Source organism: Coregonus lavaretus (genome assembly GCF_964263955.1).
Source record: "Coregonus lavaretus genome assembly, chromosome: 30".
Taxonomy (NCBI): domain Eukaryota; kingdom Metazoa; phylum Chordata; class Actinopteri; order Salmoniformes; family Salmonidae; genus Coregonus; species Coregonus lavaretus.
In genome coordinates, this window is record NC_140017.1 from 17,399,688 (window position 1) to 17,426,784 (window position 27,097).

The window sequence follows — 27,097 nt, forward strand, 5'->3', positions numbered from 1 at the left end:
AAGGGAATGAGAGAGAGAGAGAGAGCGAGAGAGAGAGAGAGAGGAAGAGAGAGAATGAAAAGAGAGAGGAAGAGAGAAAGGGAATGAGAGAGAGAGAGCCTTTGAAATGGTGACAGAGATGAGCTGGTTACAGGGAGACATGGCTCTGCAGCGATATCTAGGCTCCAACAATAGATAATTAAACAAAGAAAAAACAACTATGATTAGAGCTCGTCATCTTATTGGCGTTAACATACAACGCTACTGAAACAGAGCAGTTCTGAGCATGTTTCAGATGAATGATTTTACTATGGGAACAGCTGTTGACTTGTCAGTTTAAAAAGGGCACAATGTAATATAGTCTGTTCTACAGTATCTGTTCCCCCTCATAGCATCCCTCTAGCTCTGCTCTCTCTCTTCTGGCTTGGCATGGTGCTGTGCATTACCAGGCCTCCGTAGCAAGACCACCAGCGCAGTTCCCTGTGTGTGTGTTTGTGTGTGTGTTCAAGCGCCTGCCTGTGTGAGGGCTGTCAGAGAATCTGATAATCTGTCATTACCCAGTAAGACTTCCATTGCCTCTTAAAACAAGATTGTCTGCATTTTTGTTTTTGACAGAGGATGTGGATGTGGTTGTCATTTCTACTCAAAATCCTAATACCCAGTACAGTCATTGTTTTGTTGGTCAGGGAAACACTATTTATTCAGTTAATAATGGCAAAGAGTAGATTGCTTTATTGTGTGGCTAATGTCTACATCACCTACCAAAGGTTTGATGTTTGTCATGAGTGACTCAGAATTTAAGGAAAGGAATAGTAGAGACCATGACCTGAAACATTGTATACACTGGTAGTGTAACGTTAGGTAGACCAGGGGTTCTGAAACTTTTTGGGGCCGTGGACCCATTTTGAGGAACCAAGTCTCAGGCCCTGGGAAGGAACATCTTAAAGGCCCGCCTCTTGGCATTGGAGAGAAATGTTGCAGTTTTCAAGCTAATTTTATGTACTTTTACACATTTTGCCAAGAGGCAGAGAGAAAGAAATGCAGTTTTAAAGCTTAAATAACATTGCATTTATGTTTTTTTTATTTTTAATTTTTTGGGGGAATATAATAAGTATTTAAACAATTGATTATTGGTGGAGTACTGTGGATACCAATATTCCTGTGAGCCTCCCAGGCCAATGTTGCCCTGGGTTAAGAACATAAGTTGTAGATTAAAGGAGCTATATGTAATATTTTTTCATAGTAATTTCACAAAATGTCCTTAATGTACAGTATACAGTAATAGTGGAATGATAGTGATTGTGAAACACTATAATTCCACTATTAATGTATACTGTACATTAAGGAAATGTTCTGAAATTACAATGCAAAAATATTCCATATAGCTCCTTCAATATTATTACATTGTATTATATTACAACCTCTAAACTTATTCAACAGATACCTTGGCCAAAATTAGTTTAATCTGTTGTTGTTAGTAATATTCATAAACAAATAAATGTTATTAATATTTTATATATAAACTCAGCAAAAAAAGAAACGTCCTCTCACTGTCAACTGGGTTTATTTTTAGCAAACTTATCATGTGTAAATATTTGTATGAACATAACAAGATTCAACAACTGAGACATAAACTGAACAAGTTCCACAGACATGTGACTAACGGAAATTGAATAATGTGTCCCTGAACAAAGGGGGGGTCAAAATCAAAAGTAACAGTCAGTATCTGGTGTGGCCACCAGCTGCATTAATTACTGCAGTGCATCTCCTCCTCATGGACTGCACCAGATTTGCCAGTTCTTGCTGTGAGATGTTAACCCACTCTTCCACCAAGGCACCTGCAAGTTCCCAGACATTTCTGGGGGGAATGGCCCTAGCCCTCACCCTCCGATCCAACAGGTCCCAGACGTGCTCAATGGGATTGAGATCCGGGCTCATCGCTGGCCATGGCAGAACACTGACATTCCAGTCTTGCAGGAGAGATTGCCTGAAACGAGCAGTATGGCTGGTGGCATTGACATGCTGGAGGGTCATGTCAGGATGAGCCTGCAGGAAGGGTACCACATGAGGGAGGAGGATGTATTCCCTGTAACGCACAGCGTTGAGATTGCCTGCAACAAGCTCAGTCCGATGATGCTGTGACACACCGCCCCAGACCATGACGGACCCTCCACCTCCAAATCGATCCCGCTCCAGAGTACAGGCCTCGGTGTAACGCTCATCCCATCACCCCTGGTGAGATATAACTGCGACTCGTCAGTGAAGAGCACTTTTTGCCAGCCCTGTCTGGTCCAGCGATGGTGGGTTTGTGCCCATAGGCGAAGTTGTTGCCGGTGATGTCTGGTGAGGACCTGCCTTACAACATGCCCACAAGCCCTCAGTCCAGCCTCTCTCAGTCTATTGCGGACTGTCTGAGCACTGATGGAGGGATTGTGCGTTCCTGGTGTAACTCGGGCAGTTGTTGTTGCCATCCTGTACCTGTCCTGCAGGTGTGATGTTCGGAGGTACCGATCCTGTGCAGGTGTTGTTACATGTGGTCTGCCACTGCAAGGACGATCAGCTGTCCGTCCTGTCTACCTGTAGTGCTGTCTTAGGCGTCTCACAGTATGGACATTGCAATTTATTGCCCTGGCCATATCTGCAGTCCTCATGCCTCCTTGCAAAATGCTTAAGACACGTTCACGCAGATGAGCAGGGACCCTTGGTATCTTTCTTCTGGTGTTTTTCAGAGTCAGTAGAAAGGCCTCTTTAGTGTCCTAAGTTTTCATAACTGTGACCTTAATTGCCTACCGTCTGTAAGCTGTTAGTGTCTTAACGACCGTTCCACAGGTGCATGTTCATTAATTGTTTATGGTTCATTGAATAAGCATGGGAAACAGTGTTTAAACCCTTTACAATGAAGATCTGTGACGTTATTTGGATTTTTACGAATTATCTTTGAAAGACAGGGTCCTGAAAAAGGGACGTTTCTTTTTTTGCTGAGTTTATATACTGACCACGGACCCCCTGCAGTACCTCCCCAAGGGGTCCGCGGACCCTTCTTTGAGAAACTCTGACGTAAGCCATCCCTGTAAACTGTAATTCAGAGTTCAAAGACGCGGAGACCCGATAGTCTGTCGCCCATTGTGACATAGCTACACTGCTCTGAGACCCCCGTCCACAGGGGACGCACAGCCTGACCGCGGACCTTCCCAAAATTCCCAACCAGCGGGGTTCCGCGTACACATCTTATATTCATTTGAATGGGGTGATGGTTGCAGAAATTGCTTGAAAGCCAATGGTCCAATATTCTAGAACACTGCTGTGCAGACACGTTCATGTTTTTGGAATCTGATAAGCGCTTAAGGCCGACCCAGGATTAAATCCCCAACAACAACGACACTTTGTGCTCCTGAAGCTAGCATGCTAACCATTACCTTACCAAAACCATGGTCTTGGTTGGTGAGGACAAACTACCGGGTGTTAGTTAACATGCTAAACACTACCGCACCGCTCCTAGCGCACACAGCTAACTATTTCACATCCGCTAAACTAGTACGTTGATCAAACAGAATCATCAACCCATGATTGATAGCAGTAACCTTGATTTCCTCTGTATGTACTTAAGAAGAGGTTGTATTCATTATTAGACTCTGTTAGCTCGCTGAGCTCAAGCTTAGGCATTAGTTTGGGGAGCGAACACAAGTCTCAGACAAGGTTACTCATCACACTACCGTGGCTCACCGAATCACCTTCATTATTACACTGATACTAGTTTTCACCTCTCTGAAAATGGAATTTGACTTCAGTGAATGATGCAAGCATTTGTCTCCCTACATTTTACGGGGAGTACCGTTGTACCCGGTAGTGGAGCGGTAGGATTTTCCGACTGCTGATTAGTTGCGGCCGTCCATGTCTCTTAATTTTCTCATAGCCCCTTGAGTTTGAAGAATTCTCTCATCCAGCCTTTGATTTATCTTCTCCCTCTCCTGACCTCACCTCCCCTCCCTTATCCTCCCTTATCCTCCCTTTCCCTCCCTCTACCTCTCCTCCCCTCGTCTCTCCACAGACCCTGCCTGCCAGCCAGAGCATTATGAACAAAAATTCTGCTGGATCCTCTCAGGATGTGACCTGCACTTCTTTATAAAAGGATTTTCCATTATGACCTGTAGCCTTGTGTGTGTGTGTGTGTGTGTGTGTGTGTGTGTGTGTGTGTGTGTGTGTGTGTGTGTGTGTGTGTGTGTGTGTGTGTGTGTGTGTGTGTGTGTGTGTGTGTGTGTGTGTGTGTGTGTGTGTGTGTGTGTGTGTGTGCGTGTGTGTGTTCGTGCTCGAGTACTGTAAGTGTGTGTTAGAGAGAGACAGTGATGGAGGGTGAAACAGTCTCTCCCAACTGTTCATCATCTGATACTGACACAACCTGCTGAAACACATTCCTGCATGAAAAATTAGAACCACATACAGTGTGTGGTACAGTGTTAGAACTCGCTTCCATTTATACAGTATAGAAAAAACACCAGATTGCATTCGGAAAGTATTCAGACCCCTTCACTTTTTCCACATTTTGTTACGTTACAGCCTTATACTAAAATTGATTAAATAATTGATCAATCTACACACAATAACCCATAATGACAAAGCAAAAACACGTTTTTAGAAATGTTTGCAAATGTATTAAAAATATAAAACAGAAATAACTTATTTACATAAGTATTCAGACCCTTTGCTATGAGACTCGAAATTGAGCTCAGGTGCATCCTGTTTCCATTGATCATCCTTGAGATGTTTCTACAACTTGATTGTCCACCTGTGGTCAATTCAACTGATTGGACATGATTTGTAAAGGCACACACCAGTCTATATAAGGTCCCACAGTTGACAGTGCATGTCAGAGCAAAAACCAAGCTATGAGGTCGAAGGAATTGTCCGTAGAGCTCTGAGACAGGATTGTGTCAAGGCACAGATCTGGGGAAGGGTACCAAAACATTTCTGCAGCATTGAAGGTCCCCAAGAACACAGTGGCCTCCATCATTCTTAAATGGAAGAAGTTTGGAACCACCAAGACTCTTCCTAGAGCTGGCTGCCCGGCCAAACTGAGCAATCGGAGGAGAAGGGCCTTGGTCAGGGAGGTGACCAAGAACCCGATGGTCACTCTGACAGAGCTCCAGAGTTCCTCTGTGGAGATGGGAGAACTTTCAGAAGGACAACCATCTCTGCAACACTCCACCAATCAGGCCTTTATGGTAGTGTGGCCAGACGGAAGTCACTGCTCAGTAAAAGGCACATGACAGCCCGCTTGGAGTTTGCCAAAAGGCACGTAAAGGACTCTCAGACCATGAGAAACAAGATCATCTGGTCTGATGAAACCAAGATTGAACTCTTTGGCTTGAATGCCAAGCGTCACGTCTGGAGGAAGCATGGTGGTGGCACCATCATGCTGTGGGGATGTTTTTCAGCGGCAGGGACTGGGAGACTATTCAGGATCAAGGGAAAGATGAATGGAGCAAAGTACAGAGAGATCCTTGATGAAAACCTGCTCCAGAATGCTCAGGACCTCAGACTGGGTCGAAGATTCACCTTCCAACAGGACAATGACCCTAAGCACACAGCCAATACAACGCAGGAGTAGCTTCGGGACAAGTCTCTGAATGTCCTTGAGTGGCCCAGCCAGAGCCCGGACTGAAAATTGCTGTGCAGCTATAAAAAAAAAAGTTTTGCTTTGTCATTTTGGGGTATTGTGTGTAGATTGATGAGGAAAAAAAACAATTTATTCCATTTTAGAATAAGGCTGTAACATGGAAAAAGTCAAAGGGTCTGAATACTTTCCGAATGCTCTGTAACTGTACGATAATCCTGACCAAGAACTAGCATGAAACATTATATTGAAGAAAATGGATATTCATACACACACATACACACACACAGGTTCTAACAGCCCCTGGCAGGTCCTGTGCGGCCTCGACCCTGCTGCTCTAGTTGGGAGCGGTGAGGTTGCTGCAGATGGAACAATGGAGCTCTTTGTGCTGTTGGCTCTCTGGCTCTGAGAGAGAGAGAGAGAGAGAGAGAGAGAGAGAGAGAGAGAGAGAGAGAGAGAGAGAGAGAGAGAGAGAGAGAGAGAGAGAGAGAGAGAGAGAGAGAGAGAGAGAGAGAGAGAGAGAGAGAGAGAGAGAGAGAGAGAGAGAGAGAGAGAGAGAGAGAGAGAGAGAGAGAGAGAGAGAGAGAGAGAGAGAGAGAGAGAGAGAGAGAGAGAGAGAGAGAGAGAGAGAGAGAGAGAGAGATGCAAAATAAAAATGTCTTCTCCAGATGAAACTGCATATTGTTTCCCAGTGAGAGTGGCTCAGTTTTCTCTGTCTGTCCCCCTGGACACCACTCATACCCCCCAGGCCACAGCACTGCCTATGCCTGGCTGCCCTCCTTTCTGTCAGACCCACTGGCCTTCTCCTCGTCTGCTGCTGCTCTGCACCACTTATGTCATACTGTATATACCACACACACACATACAGTTGAAGTCAGAAGTTTACATACACTTAGGTTGGAGTCATTACAACTCGTTTTTCTACCACTCCACAAATGTCTTGTTAACAAACTATAGTTTTGGCAAGTCGGTTAGGACATCTACTTTGTGCATGACACAAGTAATATTTCCAACAATTGTTTACAGACAGATTATTTCACTTAAAATTAACTGTATCACAATTCCAGTGGGTCAGAAGTTTACATACACTAAGTTGACTGTGCCTTTAAACAGCTTGGAAAATTCCAGAAAATGATGTCATGGCTTTAGAAGCTTCTGATAGGCTAATTGACATCATTTGAGTCAATTGGAGGTGTATCTGTGGATGTATTTCAAGGCCTACCTTCAAACTCAATGCCTCTTTGCTTGACATCATGGGAAAATCAAAAGAAATCAGCCAAGACCTCAGAAAATAAATTGTAGACCTCCACAAGTCTGGTTCATCCTTGGGAGCAATTTCCAAACGCCTGAAGGTACCACGTTCATTTGTACAAACAATAGTACGCAAGTATAAACACCATGGGACGACGCAGCCGTCATACCGCTTAGGAAGGAGACGCATTCTGTCTCCTAGAGATTAACGTACTTTGGTGTGAAAAGTGCAAATCAATCCCAAAACAACAGCAAAGGACCTTGTGAAGATGCTGGAGGAAGCAGATACAAAAGTATCTATATCCACAGTAAAACGAGTCCTATATCGACATAACCTGAAAGGCCGCTCAGCAAGGAAGAAGCCACTGCTCCAAAACCGCCATGTAAAAGCAAGACTACGGTTTGCAACCGCACATGGGGACAAATATCATACTTTTTGGAGAAATGTCCTCTGGTCTGATGAAACAAAAATATAACTTTTTGGCCATGATGAGCGTCATTATGTTTGGGGGAAAAAGGGGGTCTTGCAAGCCGAAGAACACCATCGTGCTGTGGGGGTGCTTTGCTGCAGGAGGGACTGGTGCACTTCACAAAATAGATGGCATCATGAGGAAGGAAAATTATGTGGATATATTGAAGCAACATCTCAAGTCAGGAAGCTTGGTCGCAAATGGGTCTTCCAAATGGACAATGACCCCAAGCATACTTCCAAAGTTGTGGCAAAATGACTTAAGGACAACCAAGTCAAGGTATTGGAGTGGCCATCACAAAGCCCTGACCTCAATCCTATAGAAAATTTGTGGGCAGAACTGAAAAAGCGTGTGCGAGCAAGGAGGCCTACAAACCTGACTTAGTTACACCAGCTCTGTCAGGAGGAATGGGCCAAAATTCACCCAAAACACATACTGTACATGCTCACACAGGCGCACAAAACCACGCATTCTCACACATGCATGCTCACACGCACAAACACACACACACACACACACACATACACACACACATCATCAGCAATCCCTCAAGGATGATCTCTTCCTCACAGGGTTTTTAGGTGGCTTGATTGTTGTGGGTCCGGCTGTGGCTGTAAGGCTGGTTCTGGAGCCACAGACCCGTCCACAGATGCTGCAAGTGAATTTGGAGGGGAGGGGAATGGGTTTCTTGGCGGGTTGGTCTTTGCATTTCTGTCATTTTTCAATGGCCAGTGTGGTGCGGGTGTCCTCGTAACCCCTTAGAGTCTAAGCCTTGGACCATCTTAATACCAACATATTTTACATACATGGATTACCAACTGGGGTGATTTTGACACCAATAACAAATTATTGGAAAAAGCAACAATCATAGCAAAATATAAACTTAATTCCTAGCAAAAATCATTAGACATGTAGATAATGTTATCTGAAATAAATAATGACCAACACAGACTGTTATGTTTGCAAAATTATAGATAATTAGCATATTCTGTTAAACAGAAATATACCTTTTTCCCTCATATAATGTGCAGCTTTTTTCCAAAGTAAAATCCACATTTGATTGTAGTATCATTTAGTTTTGAGAATTTTAAAGTAAATATACTTTTTTTCATATTAATGTGGTTAAAACGACTGCCATTTAAAGGGGCAGTACACCAACATTTGAAATATACTTAATTTTATTAACAAAAAGTGATTCCTCCATTGATCCTGAGAGACAATGACCAAAAATATGCATTAGTTTTCTTTATTTACTTACCCCACAGCCAGCGTTAGCATCGCTGCTAGGATGCCTCAAAAAGCATGCCCAAATCCTCAGTCACTTCAAACCAAATGTTACAGCAACCCAAATACCATAACAAGTTTCAAATATAGAATATTGAAGGGTATATAGGAATTCCCCCAAAATACTTACATTTTTTAAAAGTCCATATTGATACAGAAACACTAAACAATTATTTACATTTATTAAGAACAAGCTTATTGACAAAGTCATGAAAAGTTAGAAGAATTGAATAAACCACCTTTGGGCTATGATCAAAATGACTCCATTCAGTAGTTTGAGGGTTAAACAGACAGATTTTGATGGGGATTTTTTTATGATGCTAATTAGATCCCCTCACTGGCGTGGACATCGACCTGAAGTTGTTTGGGCAGCCTTGAGTCATGCATACAAACACAGTGTCCTGTCCATCGGAGTGCCCGATGATTTGGGATTCTTTGCTGGGGATGTTTGCCTCGGTCAGGATGCTGACGTTGGTCCATTGATCCTCCCATCTGATGCTCTGTATCTCCCTCAAGAACTATTCCTGCTAGCGCTCCAGTTTTTTAAGGTGCCTTCTGTATGTCACACACACACACACCATGTTTTGTGACGTACTGTACTGCATGTAATCATAGCTCCTATTTTTTATGCCCTCTTTTTGTGTTGTATTTAGAAAGGAGAATCACACTTTGAGCTAGTCTGCTGTTTTCAAGGCTTGACTTCATGTAAACAGTGACACAAGAGAAAAGGGTTGCTACTTTGGTAGAACTGTGCTGGTTTTAGACCTTTTACACCAGTTTCATTCAGACAGGTTCCACCGCAACTCTAATATACTGAACAAAAATATAAACGCAACATGCAACAATTTCAACGTTTTTACTGAGTTACAGTTCATATAAGGAAATACGTAAATAAAATAAATTCATTAGGCCCTAATCTATGGATTTCACATGACAGGACAGGGGTGCAGACATGGGTGGGCCTGGGAGGACATAGGCCCACCCACTTGGCAGCCAGGCCCACCCACTGGGGAGCCAGGGCCAGCCAATCAGAATTATTTCTTCACCACAAAAGGGCTTTATTACAGACAGAAATACTCCTCAGCACCCCACCCCCCCTCAGACGATCCCGCAGGTGAAGAAGCCAGATGTGGCGGTCCTGGGCTGGCGTGGTTACACGTGGTCTGCAGTTGTCAGGTTGGACATTCTGCCAAATTCTCTAAAACGATGTAGGAGGCAGCTTATGGTAGAGAAATGAACATTCAGTTCATTAAATTCGAGATAGGGAGAGAATCTGTGCGTTACGGCCTAACTGGCTCCGTAACATCAGCTCCAAACCTCGCTAATCACTTTATACGCTGTACTGTTTTGTGTGTGAAGAGTGAAGTCTCCAATGTAGCTCTTTCCATGAAATCCAGTTTCAACTCTGAATGTATTCTGTTTGTACTAGGTTTGACTGCTTCATTTGTGAAGTGTCTCAATTAAGGGGAATATTTCTCCCGACATATCTGCACAGCCAAGCTGTCTCTGTAGCACATAAAATCCTGGGCTTAAGGAAGTTATCACACACCTTTCAGAGTCTGCAAAGAGACGCTAGCTAAAAATAGCCAGATAGAACCCCAACGCTGGTTAATGCTCGTCGTCGCCCTCAGACAGTTGTATTTGCATATCTGTTATGTGTTTTTTCCTCCTTTTTTAACAGTTTTGATTCCCTCTTGAGCAGACCAAGCCTGTCGTATAGGGATCCTCTGGGGGGGTTGTTGTGTGTGTGTTCGCGTGTGTTTGTGTGTATGTTCTTTGGGGAAGGGGGTATTTTAAAAAGCAGCACTCTGAAAAGCAGTCAACAGTTGGGTAATTAAAGATTTGCGAAAGGCGAGCCTTTGCTTTTTTCCCTCCCTCCCTGTATTTCCTTTCAGCTCTCTTTTGGAAAGTGTAACGGTTCTGTCTGGGTTTATCAGAGGGATGGTATATTGAGTCCAGAAAGCTAGCCATCTGGTCCTGCCACCACCACTCCCTCTCTCTCTCTGCAGCTAGCAATATGACGGTGAGAACCCGGTGGCTTCTCAATTGTCCCCAACACCAACGCCCTCTCATGGCTCAGTGTCAAGAAAAACTGAGGATCAGCTAGCAACACAGCTAGCATTTTAGTCTGGCTGATCAACAGCACTATCAGACTCTGTCCAACTGCCTCACATGGACAATAGCCATCCATTTGGACAATGTTGTCACTATGAACTGATGAGTTTTCTTTAGGGTTTTTCAGACTTATACAGTACTAGGGTATCATCTAATATGAGGGAATATTTTAAGTAAGGTTAGTCTGACACATGAAGATTCCTCAAGTAAAGAGAAACAGCGAATGACTAGGCTTGGGTGGATATGTTTATCATAGAAACATAATCCAATGTACTATAGCTGTATGTTTGTTGTACAGCCAACAGCAATTAAGATGTCTGTCAATGTAAACATCGCTGCACGCAAACACTACAGTATGTCAGCTCTGAGAGATTTTGCCAGGACAGGCCTTCTCGCTAGACATATATTTAGTGCTTATTTCAAGGTCGTAGCACATGTTACTCAGTATCTGTTACAAGTATTGAATTATATCCACTCGTATTTTCGGGATTTAAACAAGTCATATCCAAATAAAGGAGAAATTGAATTATTGAAGTGCTTGCCTTCTCCAGCTGGAAGACTTGAAACAAAAAAACAACAGAAATTGAATTATTGAAGTGCTTGCCTTCTCCAGCTGGAAGACTTGAAACTAAAAAACAACAACAAAAGGAACAAATATAAGTCACATTTCACGATGAGTACTGCTCCCCTTGGTTAAGCTCTTGCACAAATAAATCTGCCATTAATATGTCACTCTTCTGAAAAGGATCTAAATGTGATTAAATGCAGATTATGGAAACATTATGGAAACTCACTGACTAAGCACTGCTCTTTTCTGAGATTCAGAAACTGGCCATTTTCATGATTGTTATTATTAGTGGGCTCTAGCTGTCCTTGAGGACTTGTGTCCTTTGGCAAAAAAGATGGAGAATGCGCATCACAGTGCCAGCTTTTACCATGTGGCATTGCTGAATTGATGCAGCATTTCTTTGTGAAGCCACATACAGTGCATTCGGAAAGTATTTAGACCCTTTTACTTTTTCCACATTATGTTACGTTACAGCCTTATTCTAAAATTGATTAAATATTTTTCCTCCTCAATCTACACACAATACCCCATAATGACAAAGCGAAACAGTTTTTTACGATGTTTTGCAAATTTATTGAAAAAATTAACAGAAATACCTTATTTACATAAGTATTCAGAACCTTTGCTATGAGACTCGAAATTGAGCTCAGGTGCATCCTGTTTCCATTGATCATCCTTGAGACATTTCTATAACTTGATTGGAGTCCACCTGTGGTAAATTCAATTGATTGGACATGATTTGGAAATGCACACACATGTCTATATAAGGTCCCACAGTTGACTGTGCATGTCAGAGCAAAAACCAAGTCATGAGGTTGAAGGAATTGTACGTAGAGCTCCGAGACAGGATTGTGTCGAGGCACAGATCTGGGGAAGGACACCAAAAAATGTCTGCAGCATTGAAGGTCCCCAAGAACACAGTGGCCTCCATCATTCTTAAATGGAAGAAGTTTGGAACCACCAAGACTCTTCTTAGAGCTGGCCGTCCGGCCAAACTGAGCAATCGGGGGAGAAGCGCCTTGGTTAGGGAGGTGACCAAGAAACCGATGGTCACTCTGAAGGAGCTCCAGAGTTCCTCTGTGGAGATGGGAGAATCTTCCAGAAGGACAACCATCCCTGCAGCACTCCACCAATCAGGCCTTTATGGTAGAGTGGCCAGATGGAAGCCACTCCTCAGTGAAAGGCACATGACAGCCCGCATGGAGTTTGCCAAAAGGCACCTAAAGACTCTCAGACCATGAGAAACAAGATTCTCTGTTCTGATGAAACCAAGATTGAACTCTTTGGCCTGAATGCCAAGCATCACGTCTCGAGGAAACCTGGCACCATCGCTATGGTGAAGCATGGTGGTGGCAGCATCATGCTGTGGGGATGTTTTTCAGCAGCAGGGACTGGGAGACTAGTCAGGATCGAGGGAAAGATGAACGGAGCAAAGAACAGAGAGATCCTTGATGAAAACCTGCTTCAGCGCGCTCAGGACCTCAGACTGGACAACGACCCTAAGTACACAGCCAAGACAACGCAGGAGTTGCTTCGGGACAAGTCTCTGAATGTAATTGAGTGGCCCAGCCAGAGCCCGGACTTGAACCCGATCGAACATCTTTGGAGAGACCTGAAAATAGCTGTGCAGCGACACTCCCCATCCAACCTGACAGAGCTTGAGAAGATCTGCAGAGAAGAATGGGAGAAACTCCCCAAATACAGGTGTGCCAAGCTTGTAGCGTCATACCCAAGAAGACACAAGGCTGTAATCGCTGCCAAAGGTGCTTCAACAAAGTACTGAGTAAAGGGTCTGAATACTTAAGTAAATGTGAGATTTCAGCTGTTTATTTTTATTAACTTTGCTAAAATTTCTAAAACCTGTTTTTGCTTTTTCATGATGGGGTATTGTGTGTAGATCAATGAGGGGAAAAAACAATTTAATCAATTATAGAATAAGGCTGTAACGTAACAAAATGTGGAAAAAGTCAAGGGTTCTGAATGCTTTCCAAATGCACTGTATTTTCTATGAAAATTAATTTTCATTCTGATCGTGCTTGCACCCACTCAGCCTTGGCCACCGGGATTCAAATTGAATAACCAATTATTGCTTTGCTATCATGCTCAGTTTGACGCTGACCACTCCAAATTCAGATTGAGAAGTATAACAAGTAATTAAGAGAAGCAACAGAGCTGAATGTATTTGTAGGACAATTGTTTGGAATTTGCAATGGGTGTCTGCACTAGAGTGACAGAATTATTATGCTTAGCCAAATATGTGATTTTCTTTACATAAAATCCCTACCAAGAAATTGGCAACCCATTTTCCATATATTTTCATTCTTGTTGAAGTGTAGCTCCGGGGCATATGGGGTTGGCCTGTGCAGAGTTTTATGAGATCTGTCGGTTACTGTTTGGAATGTGCTACTGGATTATTTTCATGGTTGTGTGTTTGTTTTTGCCCACTATGTTTTTCATTGGCCATCAAAGACGATTTGTTTCATGCGTGCTACTGTTCCACAGTTTTCCATATCGTAGTTGTTGGCATCGTCATGAATTCCAACCATTTTAGCAAATATCACTGAACATATTGTTGGTGAGTTTATTGCAAGTGTTTATGATGAATTTACGTGGTGTCAGAATAATCAGAAACTTTTATTTTCTACTTGGAAAAACAATTTGAACGACCCTCCAAGTTGAACGACCCTCAACATTTTCACATTTTCTATGAATGATTATAAAATATTTGTACAACCTTAATAATGTAGCTATGTAGCTAGTTTAACTATATTGTCAATGTTAGCAAGTGATCTAATTTATTATTGGCAACATTAGCTTGCTCAGCTTCTGCTTATACTGTAATGGCTAGCTATCGCATTAGACCGACCAAGCAATTTATGACTTCACCAACTAGAAAATGAGATTCAGAGTAAAATTTGAATGCAGCATTACATGCTAGCTTCTCTTCCCTCTTCTATGGAACAGACCGTGACAATGACCCTGTTATACCATACCGTATCTCCGACATTGTCCATCCATAGTAAAATCTCAGTGAGTTTGTCAGAGGGGCTATCAGATGGGCATTCTAGACTTGCGCAAACAGTCTGTCCCCGCAGGCAGGGACGACAATGCAAATAGTCCGGGTAACCATTTGATTAGCTGTTCAGGAGTCTTATGACTTGGGGGATGAAGCTGTTAAGAAGCATTTTGGACCTAGACTTGGTGCTCCTGTACCGCTTGCCGTGCGGTAGCAGAGAGAACAGTCTATGACTAGGGTGTCTGGAGTCTTTGACAATTTTTAGGGCCTTCCTCTGACACCGCCTGGTGTAGAGGTCCTGGATGGCAGGAAGCTTGGCCCCAGTGATGTACTGAGCTGTACCACTACCCTCTGTAGTGCCTTGCGGTCGGAGGCCGAGCAGTTGCCATACCAGGCAGTGATGCAACTAGTCAGGATGCTCTCGATGGTGCAGCTGTAGAACTTTTTGAGGATCTGAGGACCCATGCCAAATCTTTTCAGTCTCCTGAGGAAATAGGCTTTGTCGTGCCCTCTTCACGACTGTCTTGGTGTGTTTGGACCATGATAGTTTGTTGGTGATGTGGACACCAAGGAACTTGAAGCTCTCAACCTGCTCCACTACAGCCCCGTCGATGAGAATGGGGGCGTGCTCGGTCCTCTTCTTTTTCCTGTAGTCCACAATCATCTCCTTTGTCTTGATCACATTGAGGGATATGTTTTAATATCCTGGCACCACATGGCCAGGTCTCTGACCTCCTCCCTATCATCGTTGTCGGTGATCAGGCCTACCACTGTTGTGTCGTCGGCAAACTTAATGATGGTGTTGGAGTCGTGCCTGGCCATGCAGTCATGGGTGAACGGGGAGTACAGGAGGGGACTGAGCACACACCCCTGATGGGTCCCTGTGTTGAGGATCAGCGTGGCAGATGTGTTGTTACCTACGCTTACCACCTGGTGTCGGCCCATCAGGAAGTCCAGGATCCAGTTGCAGAGGGAGGTGTTTAGTCCCAGGGTCCTTAGCTTAGTGATGAGCTTTGAGGGCACTATGGTGTTGAACGCTGAGCTGTAGTCAATGAATAGCATTCTCACGTACAGTACCAGTCAAAAGTTTGGACACACCTACTCATTCAAGGGTTTTTCTTTATTTTTACTATTTTCTACATTGTAGAATAATAGTGAAGACATCAAAACTATGAAATAACACATATGTAATCATGTAGTAACCAAAAAAGTGTTAACCAAATCAAAATAGATTTTAGATTTTAGATTCTTCAAAGTAGCCACCCTTTGCCTTGATGACAGCTTTGCACACTCTTGGCATTCTCTCAACCAGCTTCATGAGGTAGTCACCTGTCCATCATCTGTGGATCTGTTGGGGCTGTATGCAAATTTGAGTGGGTCTAGGGTTTCTGGGATAATGGTGTTGATGTGAGCCATGACCAGCCTTTCAAAGACGTGAGTGCTACGGGTCGGTAGTCATTTAGGCAGGTTACCTTAGTGTTCTTGGGCACAGGGACTATGGTGTGCCTGTGCCTCCGTGCTGCTGTGCTGTTTGTTGCTACTTGGCTACCTGCCAAACTATTCACGTTTTACTTTTAATAAACGTTTAATCAATCTCTGTGTTCAACAAATTTACCAACTTTTTAGTTTTGTCCTCACTCATCTTTTTTCGTTAAACTTTTTCACCCCGGACGTTTATCCCGAGACAGAAGAGTCATTTTCCTGTGCGTTTTAGCTGCCAACTTTACGTTATTTTCCTTTTTTCCATCGCAACTTTTTTCCCTTATTCAACTTTTTCACTCCGGACGCTTTATCTGGACATGGTTCATCAACATCTTCAACAGCCGAAGCTAAGTAGTAACATTAACATGATGTCTTCTAATTGCAGTCGCTGTACTCATAATATACAGGAGAACGATCGCCTTACGGCGAGAATAGCTGTGCTACAAGCCCAGCTTCAGACGCAATCGTTAGGCAAGGGTAATCTCAGTGTAGGAAAGGAAGAAACAGCGTCTGTGCCACCAGTAAGTACAGACAGTAACGTTAGTATAAATCCCCCCGCACAGTCCCCGCAGCCGGACAACTTTCTCATGGCTTCTGGAGGGAAATACTGTTGGAATGCTCAACCGGTGTCGCTCATTCAGCCGACAGAAACCTTCAACCGGTTTTCCCCATTATGTAGCGAGTCGGAGTCTGAGTCTGAGTCTTCTCTAGTCTCTACTCCTCCCGTTACGGGGTCTGAGACGCCGAAGGCTCCCACCATTAGCTCTGACAAATTGAAAACCCTAGTCATTGGCGACTCCATTACCCGCAGTATTAGACTTAAAACGAATCACCCAGCGATCATACACTGTTTACCAGGGGGCAGGGCTACCGACGTTAAGGCTAATCTAAAGATGGTGCTGGCTAAAGCTAAAACTGGCGAGTGTAGAGAGTATAGAGATATTGTTATCCACGTCGGCACCAACGATGTTAGGATGAAACAGTCAGAGGTCACCAAGTGCAACATAGCTTCAGCGTGTAAATCAGCTAGAAAGATGTGTCGGCATCGAGTAATTGTCTCTGGCCCCCTCCCAGTTAGGGGAAGTGACGAGCTCTACAGCAGAGTCTCAGCACTTAATCGCTGGTTGAAAACTGTTTTCTGCCCCTCCCAAAAGATAACATTTGTGGATAATTGGCCCTCTTTCTGGGACTCACCCACAAACAGGACCAAGCCTGACCTGCTGAGGAGTGACGGACTCCATCCTAGCTGGAGGGGTGCTCTCCTCTTATCTACCAACATAGATAGGGCTCTAACTCCTCTAGCCCCACAGTGAAATAGGGTGCAGGCCAGGCAGCAGGCTGTTAGCCAACCTGCCAGCTTAGTGGAGTCTGCCAATAGCACAGTCAGTGTAGTCAGCTCAGCCATACCCATTGAGACTGTGTCTGTGCCTCGACCTAGGTTGGGCAAAACTAAACATGGCGGTGTTCACCCTAGCAATCTTATTAGGATAAAGACCTCCTCCATTCCTGCCATTATTGAAAGAGATCGTGATACCTCACATCTCAAAATAGGGTTACTTAATGTTAGATCCCTCACTTCAAAGGCAGTCATAGTCAATGAACTAATCACTGATCATAATCTTGATGTGATTGGCCTGACTGAAACATGGCTTAAGCCTGATGAATTTGCTGTGTTAAATGAGGCCTCACCTCCTGGTTACACTAGTGACCATATTCCCCGTGCATCCCGCAAAGGCGGAGGTGTTGCTAACATTTACGATAGCAAATTTCAATTTACAAAAAAAAAAATGGCGTTTTCATCTTTTGAGCTTCTAGTCATGAAATCTATGCAGCCTACTCAATCACTTTTTATAGCTACTGTTTACAGGCCTCCTGGGCCATATACAGCGTTCCTCTCTGAGTTTCCTGAATTCCTATCAGACCTTGTAGTCATAGCAGATCATATTCTAATTTTTGGTGATTTTAATATTCACATGGAGAAGTCCACAGACCCACTCCAAAAGTCTTTCGGAGCCATTATCGACTCAGTGGGTTTTGTCCAACATGTCTCTGGACCTACTCACTGCCACAGTCATACTCTGGACCTAGTTTTGTCCCATGGAATAAATGTTGTAGATCTTAATGTTTTTCCACAAAATCCTGGACTATCGGACCACCATTTTATTACATTTGCAATCGCAACAAATAATCTGCTCAGACCCCAACCAAGGAGCATCAAAAGTCGTGCTATAAATTCTCAAACAACACAAAAATTCATTGATGCCTTTCCAGACTCCTTCTGCCTACCCAAGGACGTCAGAGGACAAAAATCAGTTAACCACTTAACTGAGGAACTCAATTTAACCTTGCGCAATACCCTAGATGCAGTTGCACCCCTAAAAACGAAAAACATTTGTCATAAGAAACTAGCTCCATGGTATACAGAAAATACCCGAGCTTTGAAGCAAGCTTCCAGGAAATTGGAACGGAAATGGCGCCACACCAAACTGGAAGTCTTCCGACTAGCTTGGAAAGACAGTACCGTGCAGTACCGAAGAGCCCTCACTGCTGCTCGATCATCCTACTTTTCCAACTTAATCGAGGAAAATAAGAACAATCCAAAATTTCTTTTTGATACTGTTGCAAAGCTAACTAAAAAGCAGCATTCCCCAAGAGAGGATGGCTTTCACTTTAGCAGTGATAAATTCATGAACTTCTTTGAGGAAAAGATCATGACCATTAGAAAGCAAATTACGGACTCCTCTTTGAATCTGCGTATTCCTCCAGGGCTTAGCTGTCCTGGATCTGCACAGCTCTGCGAGGGCCTGGGATCGGGAGAGACACTTAAGTGTTTTAGTACTATATCTCTTGACACAATGATGAAAATAATCATGGCCTCTAAACCTTCAAGCTGCATACTGGATCCTATTCCTACTAAACTGCTGAAGGAGCTGCTTCCTGTGCTTGGCCCTCCTATGTTGAACATAATAAACAGCTCTCTATCCACCGGATGTGTACCAAACTCACTAAAAGTGGCAGTGATAAAGCCTCTCTTGAAAAAGCCAAACCTTGACCCGGAAAATATAAAAAACTATCGGCCTATATCGAATCTTCCATTCCTCTCAAAAATTTTAGAAAAAGCTGTTGCGCAGCAACTCACTGCCTTTCTGAAGACAAACAATGTATACGAAATGCTTCAGTCTGGTTTTAGACCCCATCATAGCACTGAGACTGCACTTGTGAAGGTGGTAAATGACCTTTTAATGGCGTCAGACCGAGGCTCTGCATCTGTCCTCGTGCTACTAGACCTTAGTGCTGCCTTTGACACCATCGATCACCACATTCTTTTGGAGAGACTGGAAACCCAAATTGGTCTACACGGACAAGTTCTGGCCTGGTTTAGATCCTACCTGTCGGAAAGATATCAGTTTGTCTCTGTGAATGGTCTGTCCTCCGACAAATCAACTGTACATTTCGGTGTTCCTCAAGGTTCCGTTTTAGGACCACTATTGTTTTCACTATATATTTTACCTCTTGGGGATGTTATTCGAAAACATAATGTTAACTTTCACTGCTATGCGGATGACACACAGCTGTACATTTCAATGAAACATGGTGAAGCCCCAAAATTGCCCTCGCTAGAAGCCTGTGTTTCAGACATAAGGAAGTGGATGGCTGAAAACTTTTTACTTTTAAACTCGGACAAAACAGAGATGCTTGTTCTAGGTCCCAAGAAACAAAGAGATCTTCTGTTAAATCTGACAATTCATCTTGATGGTTGTAAAGTCGTCTCAAATAAAACTGTGAAGGACCTCGGCGTTACTCTTGACCCTGATCTCTCTTTTGACGAACATATCAAGACTGTTTCAAGGACAGCTTTTTTCCATCTACGTAACATTGCAAAAATCAGAAATTTTCTGTCCAAAAATGATGCAGAAAAATTAATCCATGCATTTGTTACTTCTAGGTTAGACTACTGCAATGCTCTATTTTCCGGCTACCCGGATAAAGCACTAAATAAACTTCAGTTAGTGCTAAATACGGCTGCTAGAATCCTGACTAGAACCAAGAAATTTGATCATATTACTCCAGTGCTAGCTTCCCTACACTGGCTTCCTGTTAAGGCAAGGGCTGATTTCAAGGTTTTACTGTTAACCTATAAAGCGTTACATGGGCTTGCTCCTACCTATCTTTCCGAGTTGGTCCTGCCGTACATACCAATACGTACGCTACGGTCACAAGACGCAGGCCTCCTAATTGTCCCTAGAATTTCTAAGCAAACAGCGGGAGGCAGGGCTTTCTCCTATAGATCTCCATTTTTATGGAACAGTCTGCCTACCCATGTGAGAGACGCAGACTCGGTCTCAACCTTTAAGTCTTTACTGAAGACTTATCTCTTCAGTAGGTCATATGATTGAGTGTAGTCTGGCCCAGGAGTGTGAAGGTGAACGGAAAGGCTGGAGCAACGAACAGCCCTTGCTGTCTCTGCCAGGCCGGTTCCCCTCTCCACTGGGGTTCTCTGCCTCTAACCCTGTTGCAGGGGCTGAGTCACTGGCTTGCTGGTGCTCTTTCATGCCGTCCCTGGGAGGGGTGCGTCACTTGAGTGGGTTGAGTTACTGACGTGATCTTCCTGTCTGGGTTGGCGCCCCCCCCTTGGTTTGTGCTGTGGTGGAGACCTCTGTGGGCTATACTCGGCCTTGTCTCAGGATTGTAAGTTGGTGGTTGGGGATATCCCTCTAGTGGTGCGGGGGCTGTGCTTTGGCGGAGTGGGTGGGGTTATATCCTTCCTGTTTGGCCCTGTCCGGGGGTTTCTTCGGATGGGGCCACAGTGTCTCCGGACCGCTCCTGTCTCAGCCTCCAGTATTTATGCTGCAGTAGTTTATGTGTCGGGGGGCTGGGGTTAGTTGGTTATACCTGGAGTACTTCTCCTGTCTTATCCAGTGTCCTGTGTGAATTTAAGTATGCTCTCTCTAATTCTCTCGTTCTCTCTTTCTCTCTGAGAACCTGAGCCCTAGGACCATACGTCAGGACTACCGGGCATGATGACACCTTGCTGTCCCCAGTCCGCCTGGCCTTGCTGCTATTCCAGTTTCAACTGTTCTGCCTGCGGCTACGAAACCCCTACCTGTCCGAGACCTGCTGTTTTCAACTCTTAATGATCGGCTATGAAAAGCCAACTGAGAGACCTGAGCCCTAGGACCATACGTCGGGACTACCGGCCGTGGTGACTCCTTGCTGTCCCCAGTCCGCCTGGCCTTGCTGCTATTCCAGTTTCAACTGTTCTGCCTGCGGTTATGGAACCCCTACCTGTCCCAGACCTGCTGTTTTCAACTCTTAATGATCGGCTATGAAAAGCCAACTGAGATTTATTCCTGATTATTATTTGACCATGCTTGTCACTTATGAACATTTTTGAACATCTTGGCATGGTTCTGTTATAATCTCCACCCGGCACAGCCAGAAGAGGACTGGCCACCCCTCATAGCCTGGTTCCTCTCTAGGTTTCTTCCTAGGTTTTCGCCTTTCTAGGGAGTTTTTCCTAGCCACCGTGCTTCTACACCTGCATTACTAGCTGTTTGGGGTTTTAGGCTGGGTTTCTGTACAGCACTTCGAGATATTAGCTGATGTAAGAAGGGCTATATAAAATAAAATTGATTGCTTGGTGGTCTGCTTGAAACATGTTGGTATTACAGACTCAGTCAGGGACAGATTGAAAATGTCAGTGAAGACACTTGCCAGTTGGTCAGCGCATTTTCGGAGTACACGTCCTGGTAATCCGTCTGGCCCTGCGGCCTTGTAAATGTTGACCTGTTTAAATGTCTTACTCACATCGGCTATGGAGAGCGTGATCACACAGTCATCTGGAACAGCTTGTGCTCTCATGCATGCTTCAGTGTTGCTTGCCTCGAAGCGAGCATAGAAGTAATTTAGTTCGTCTAGTAGGCTCGTTTCACTGGGCAGCTCGCAGCTGTGCTTCCCTTTGTAGTCTGTAATAGTTTGCAAGCCCTGCCACATCCGGCGAGCGTCAGAGCCGGTGTAGTACGATTCGATCTTAGTCCTGTATTGACGCTTTGCCAGTTTGATGGTTCGTCGGAGCCAGTCAGTCAATCAGTGGAATAGTCGGGTAGCCGGCCAGTCAGTCAGTCATCCAACCAGACAGCCAGTCATCCAACCAGTCAGTCCGTCATCCAGACAAGCACCAACCAGCTAGTCAGTCAGTCAGTGGAGTAGTCGGGCACCCAGCGAGCTGGGGCGCCAGTTGAACAGTCAGTCACGGGCACAGATCCACTTGTCCCATCGCTGTCTCCCTAGTGGAAAACACTCAGTGGCTTTTTATGCTTTATCATCATGGCGCTGCCTGCTGCATGCTGGAGGTCTCTTAAAACAGATACACAAATAAATGGAGTGTATGGAAATAGCTGTCCTCTCATCTGGAGCCAAGCTGTCACATCATGCTGATCAAGGTCATTGTGTTTAATGAGACAGGGGGCTGTGATGGCCTCCTCCACTCGACTTTTGTTGAAGTCAGCAAATGTTGCTTTTAACGCTTTTTCCAAAATAGATCAAACACATTATTAGAGGTTAAAACAGTACCAAATGGGAACAATATCTTTAAGAGACGTCAGTGTATTTTTGTGTCGTTTTCTCTTCAGAACTCTTTGTACATTAAGAGGCCACAGTCCCTTTCTCATAGAGACCACTGACCCCGATTTCCATCTGGGTTGGGACTGAACATGTTGCTGTGTACTTAGATGACCATGTCCTAACCCCCTCTGTGTGTCACTTCTTAGACATTTTAGGTGGCCATTAAAAGCCTTCTGTAGTGCTATAGTGTATACAGTGCATTTGGAAAGTATTAAGCCCCTTCACTTTTTCCACATTTTGTTACATTACAGCCTTATTCTAAAATAGTTTAAATTGTTTTTTTCCCCTTCATCAATCTACACACAATACCCCATAATGACAAAGCAAAACCAGATTTTTAGAAATGTTTGCAAATGTATTAAAAATTAAAAACTGAAATATCACATTTACATAAGTATTCAGACCCTTTACTCAGTACTTTGTTGAAGCACCTTTGGCAGTGATTACAGCCTTGAGTCTTCTTGGGTATGACGCTACAAGCTTGGCACACCTGTATTTGGGGAGTTTCTCCCATTCTTCTCTGCAGATCCTCTCAAGCTCTGTCAGGTTAGATGGGGAGCGTCGCTGCACAACTATTTTCAGGTCTCTCCAGAGATGTTCGATCGGGTTCAAGTCCGGCCCCTGACTGGGCCACTTAAGGACATTCAGAGACTTTTCCCAAAGCCACCCCTGCGTTGTCTTGGCTGTGTGCTTAGAGTCGTTGTCCTGTTGGAAAGTGAACCTTCACCCCAGTCTGAGGTCATGAGCGCTCTGGAGCAGGTTTTCATCAAGGATCTCTCTGTACTTTGCTCCGTTCATCTTTCCCTCGATCCTGACTAGTTTCCCAGTCCATGCCGCTGAAAAACATCCCCACAGCATGGTGCCGACACCACCATGCTTCACCATAGGGATGGTATTGGCCAGGTGATGAGCGGTGCCTGGTTTCCTCCAGACGTGATGCTTGGCATTCAGGTCAAAGAGTTCAATCTTGGTTTCATCAGACCAGAGAATCTTGTTTCTCATGGTCTGAGAGTCCTTTAGGGCCTTTTGGCAAACTCCAAGCGGGCTGTCATGTGCCTTTTACTGAGGAGTGGCATCCTTCTGGCCACTCCACCATAAATGCCTGATTGGTGGAATGCTGCAGAGATGGTTGTCCTTCTGGAGGGTTCTCCCATCTCCACATATGAACTCTGGAGCTCTGTCAGAGTGACCATCGGGTTCTTGGTCACCTCCCTGACCAAGGCCCTTCTCCCCCGATTGCTCAGTTTGGCCGGGCGGCCAGCTCTAGGAAGAGTCTTGGTGGTTTCAAAGTTCTTTCATTTAAGAATGATGGAGGCCACTGTGTTTTTGGGGACCTTCAGTGCTGCAGACATTTTCTGGTACCCTTCCCCAGATCTGTGCCCCGATACAATCCTGTCTCGGAGCTCTACAGACAATTCCTTCGCCCTCATGGCTTGGTTTTTGCTCTGACATGCACTGTCAACTGTGGGACCTTATATAGACAGGTGTGTGCCTTTCCAAATCATGTCCAATCAATTGAATTGACCACAGGTGGACTCCAATCAAGAATGATCAATGGAAACAGGATGCACCTGAGGTCAATTTCGAGTCTCATATCAAAGGGTCCGAATACTTATGTAAATAAGGTAGTTATGTTTATTATTTTTAATACATTTGCAAAAATTACAAAAAAACGGTTTTTGCTTCATCATTATGGGTTATTGTGTTTAGATTGATGAGGAAGAATTAATTTCATCCATTTTAGAATAACATAATGTTGAAAAAGTGAAGTGGTCTGAGTACTTTCCTAATGCACTGTATATGTGGTTGTGTTGGAATCATAGCGATGGTGATGTTTCAGACCACTTTTTGGCTTTCTAATCTACATTAGGTAACACTTTATTTGAGGGTACCTTACATAACGACACATCCATAAGCAGTAAACCATATTCCAACAACCAAACTGCTAGGGAGCAAGGAGAGCTACCATCCAAGGTTGGAGACAAAGCTAGAGATGAACACCAACATTAGTGAACATAATCCTATACCATGCATTTGGATCATCAGAGAAGTACATTTTACCATACCATACCATACATGCTGACATTTCCCTGGGGTACAGTATTTTTCCTTGTCTCTACTTTGGTTGCTCTTTTGATGGCTTCCTGCCATGCTGTCACATGATTATGTGTAGAACCCAGAGCCTAGCAGACCTCACAGGCCTATGTGTAGAGCCCAGAGCCTAGCCAACCTGCAACAGATGATGCTCTCTTGGTACTTAATGCATTGAGGATAATTAGTGGGGTTTTATTACGTTTGAAGGTCACAGGCTGAGTATGTGAAGTAGCCTATGTCAAAAGAAAGAGTCAACGCAAGTCTGTTAAGCGAGTCTGTTAAGAGCTTTTGATTGAGCTACTAGTGCTGCGTACAATTGACTGCTGAATGCTCTGCTGGTGTCATGGCTTCAAGTGCATTTCAAAGACTAAGTGGGAGTTTGTCATTTCACTGTCATTTCAGGAAAATTCCTGAAATATCCTGTGTCGTGTGATATTACATGGAGGAAGTGTTACTTGAATTCTTCTTTGCTTGTGGATTTCGATATGCTATTAATTTGCATTAATGCAAATTAGCAGTGGGAAATGTTATTGTCGATATACTGTACTCCCCTCTATTAGCCCGAGTCAACAACCTGCTTAGCTATACCGCCGCAGCAAGGTCACATGGTCGATCACTAATGGTATACACAGCGATGTAGGGTCAAATGGGTTGATATGATGATATGAAACTGTACATTATTTCATCTATTTTCTGGAAGCTTTTCCGTGTATTTAATTTTTTTCATTTTCCCCATATGCTTTGGCCCATATACTATAGAGACAATGTTCTATTTAATTCTGGCCTGTTTCATCTGATCTGACCAGACCTTTGGTTCCATTTGCAGATGCTGTACTCTAGAGGCTGTGGACTGTGGAGAGACTGAGAGAGAGGAGTGGAGGCAGGTCAGTGCATGTTCTCTCTAATCCCACTGTTTGAATGCCCTTTGAGAGGATGCCCATTTCATCATTTTGTTCCGGTATATGATAATATGGCTAGGATCATGATATCTAGGCCCACTCTGAAACTCAGTGAATTTGTTTTCCCTAATTTGATTCATACTCAGTAATTATTCTCCTGACCTAACCCTACTCTATCAAAATGTGCTTTCCGACTGTACATACAATGAATTGTAAAGTTATGTGAGGTTTTCTCAGAAATACTGTATGTCAGCAATCGAAATGACTAGGTAAAGGTAATTATTGAATTCCAATCAGCTGTGGGTCACCTGTTTAGCAAACATTACTGAAGAGCTGAAAGTCATTCATCCCTCTAGTCAGTTCCATTGACACACAAAACCCAAGTTTCCAGTCCAAACCCTTCTCAAACCCTTCCAATGCCTTGTCCACAACGATGTCTCTAGTCCTGTTGTATGTTGATTGAGGACACAACCCTCTCCTTTCTCTCTCTCATACACACACTCTTCTCTCTCTCTCGCTCTCTCCCTCTCTCTCATCCTTTGAAAGCACTGGCACTGACCTTGGGAAAGATTCCACCTACAAAAGAAGAGAAGAGCTGAGAGAGAGAGAGAGAGAGAGAGAAAGAGGTGGGTAGAGTTACAGTTGAAGTCGGAAGTTTACATACACTTAGGTTGGAGTCATTAAAACTCGTTTTTTAACCACTCCACAAATTTCTTGTTAACAAACTATAGTTTTGGCAAGTCGGTTAGGACATCTACTATGTGCATGACTGTCACGATCGTTGAGAGACGGGTCAGACCAAGGTGCAGCGTGGTATGCGTACATGTTTATTAAGACGAATAAACACTTGACAAAATAACAAAACAACGAAAACGTGCAGTCCTATGGGCTATACACACAACAAGCCTAACAGGAACACAAACAAGATCCCACAACTAAGGTAGGCAACCAGGCTACCTAAGTATGATCCCCAATCAGAGACAACGAGCGACAGCTGCCTCTGATTGGGAATCACACCCGGCCAAAGATAGAAATACAAAACTAGATATACACATAGAAATTCACACCCTGACCAAACCAACTAAAGACAACCGGGGGAATATATAATAAAGGGGAATATATATATATATTTTTTAAAGGATATGTATGTGTATGTATATATGTATGTATGTGTGTGTGTATGTGTGTATATGTATATATATATATATATATATATATATATATATATATATATATATATATATATATAAACATGGGGGATTGGAAGTGATGCAGACAATTATATTGATGGAAGTTACAATCTATCTGCAATATTAAGCTGATCTACACCAAAAAAAAAAAAAAAACGGGCTCTCAAGGCCAGGGCGTGACAGTGACACAAGTAATTTTTCCAACAATTGTTTACAGACAGATTATTTCACTTATAATTAATTTTATCACTATTCCAGTGGGTCAGAAGTTTACATACACTAAGTTGACTGTGCCTTTAAACAGCTTGGAAAATTCCAGAAAAGGATGTCATGGCTTTAGAAGCTTCTGACAGGCTAATTGACATAATTTGAGTCAATTGGAGGTGTACCTGTGGATGCATTTCAAGGCCTACCTTCAAACTCAGTGCCTCTTTGCTTGACATCATGGGAAAATCAAAAGAAATCAGCCAAGACCTCAGAATTTTTTTTGTAGACCTCCACAATCTGGTTCATC

General features: G+C 43.7%; 1 long non-coding RNA gene across 1 annotated transcript in view; it reads left to right on the forward strand.

Annotated features, from left to right (window-relative positions):
* LOC311105404 overlaps window positions 1-26,491 on the forward strand; it is a 72,909-nt gene extending 46,418 nt beyond the window's left edge. The window contains exons 2-3 of the long non-coding RNA XR_014610255.1: window positions 25,321-25,378; window positions 25,940-26,491. This is a non-coding gene — a long non-coding RNA (uncharacterized lncRNA). The remainder of the gene's footprint in view (window positions 1-25,320; window positions 25,379-25,939) is intronic.
* The last annotated feature ends 606 nt before the right edge of the window (window positions 26,492-27,097 follow it).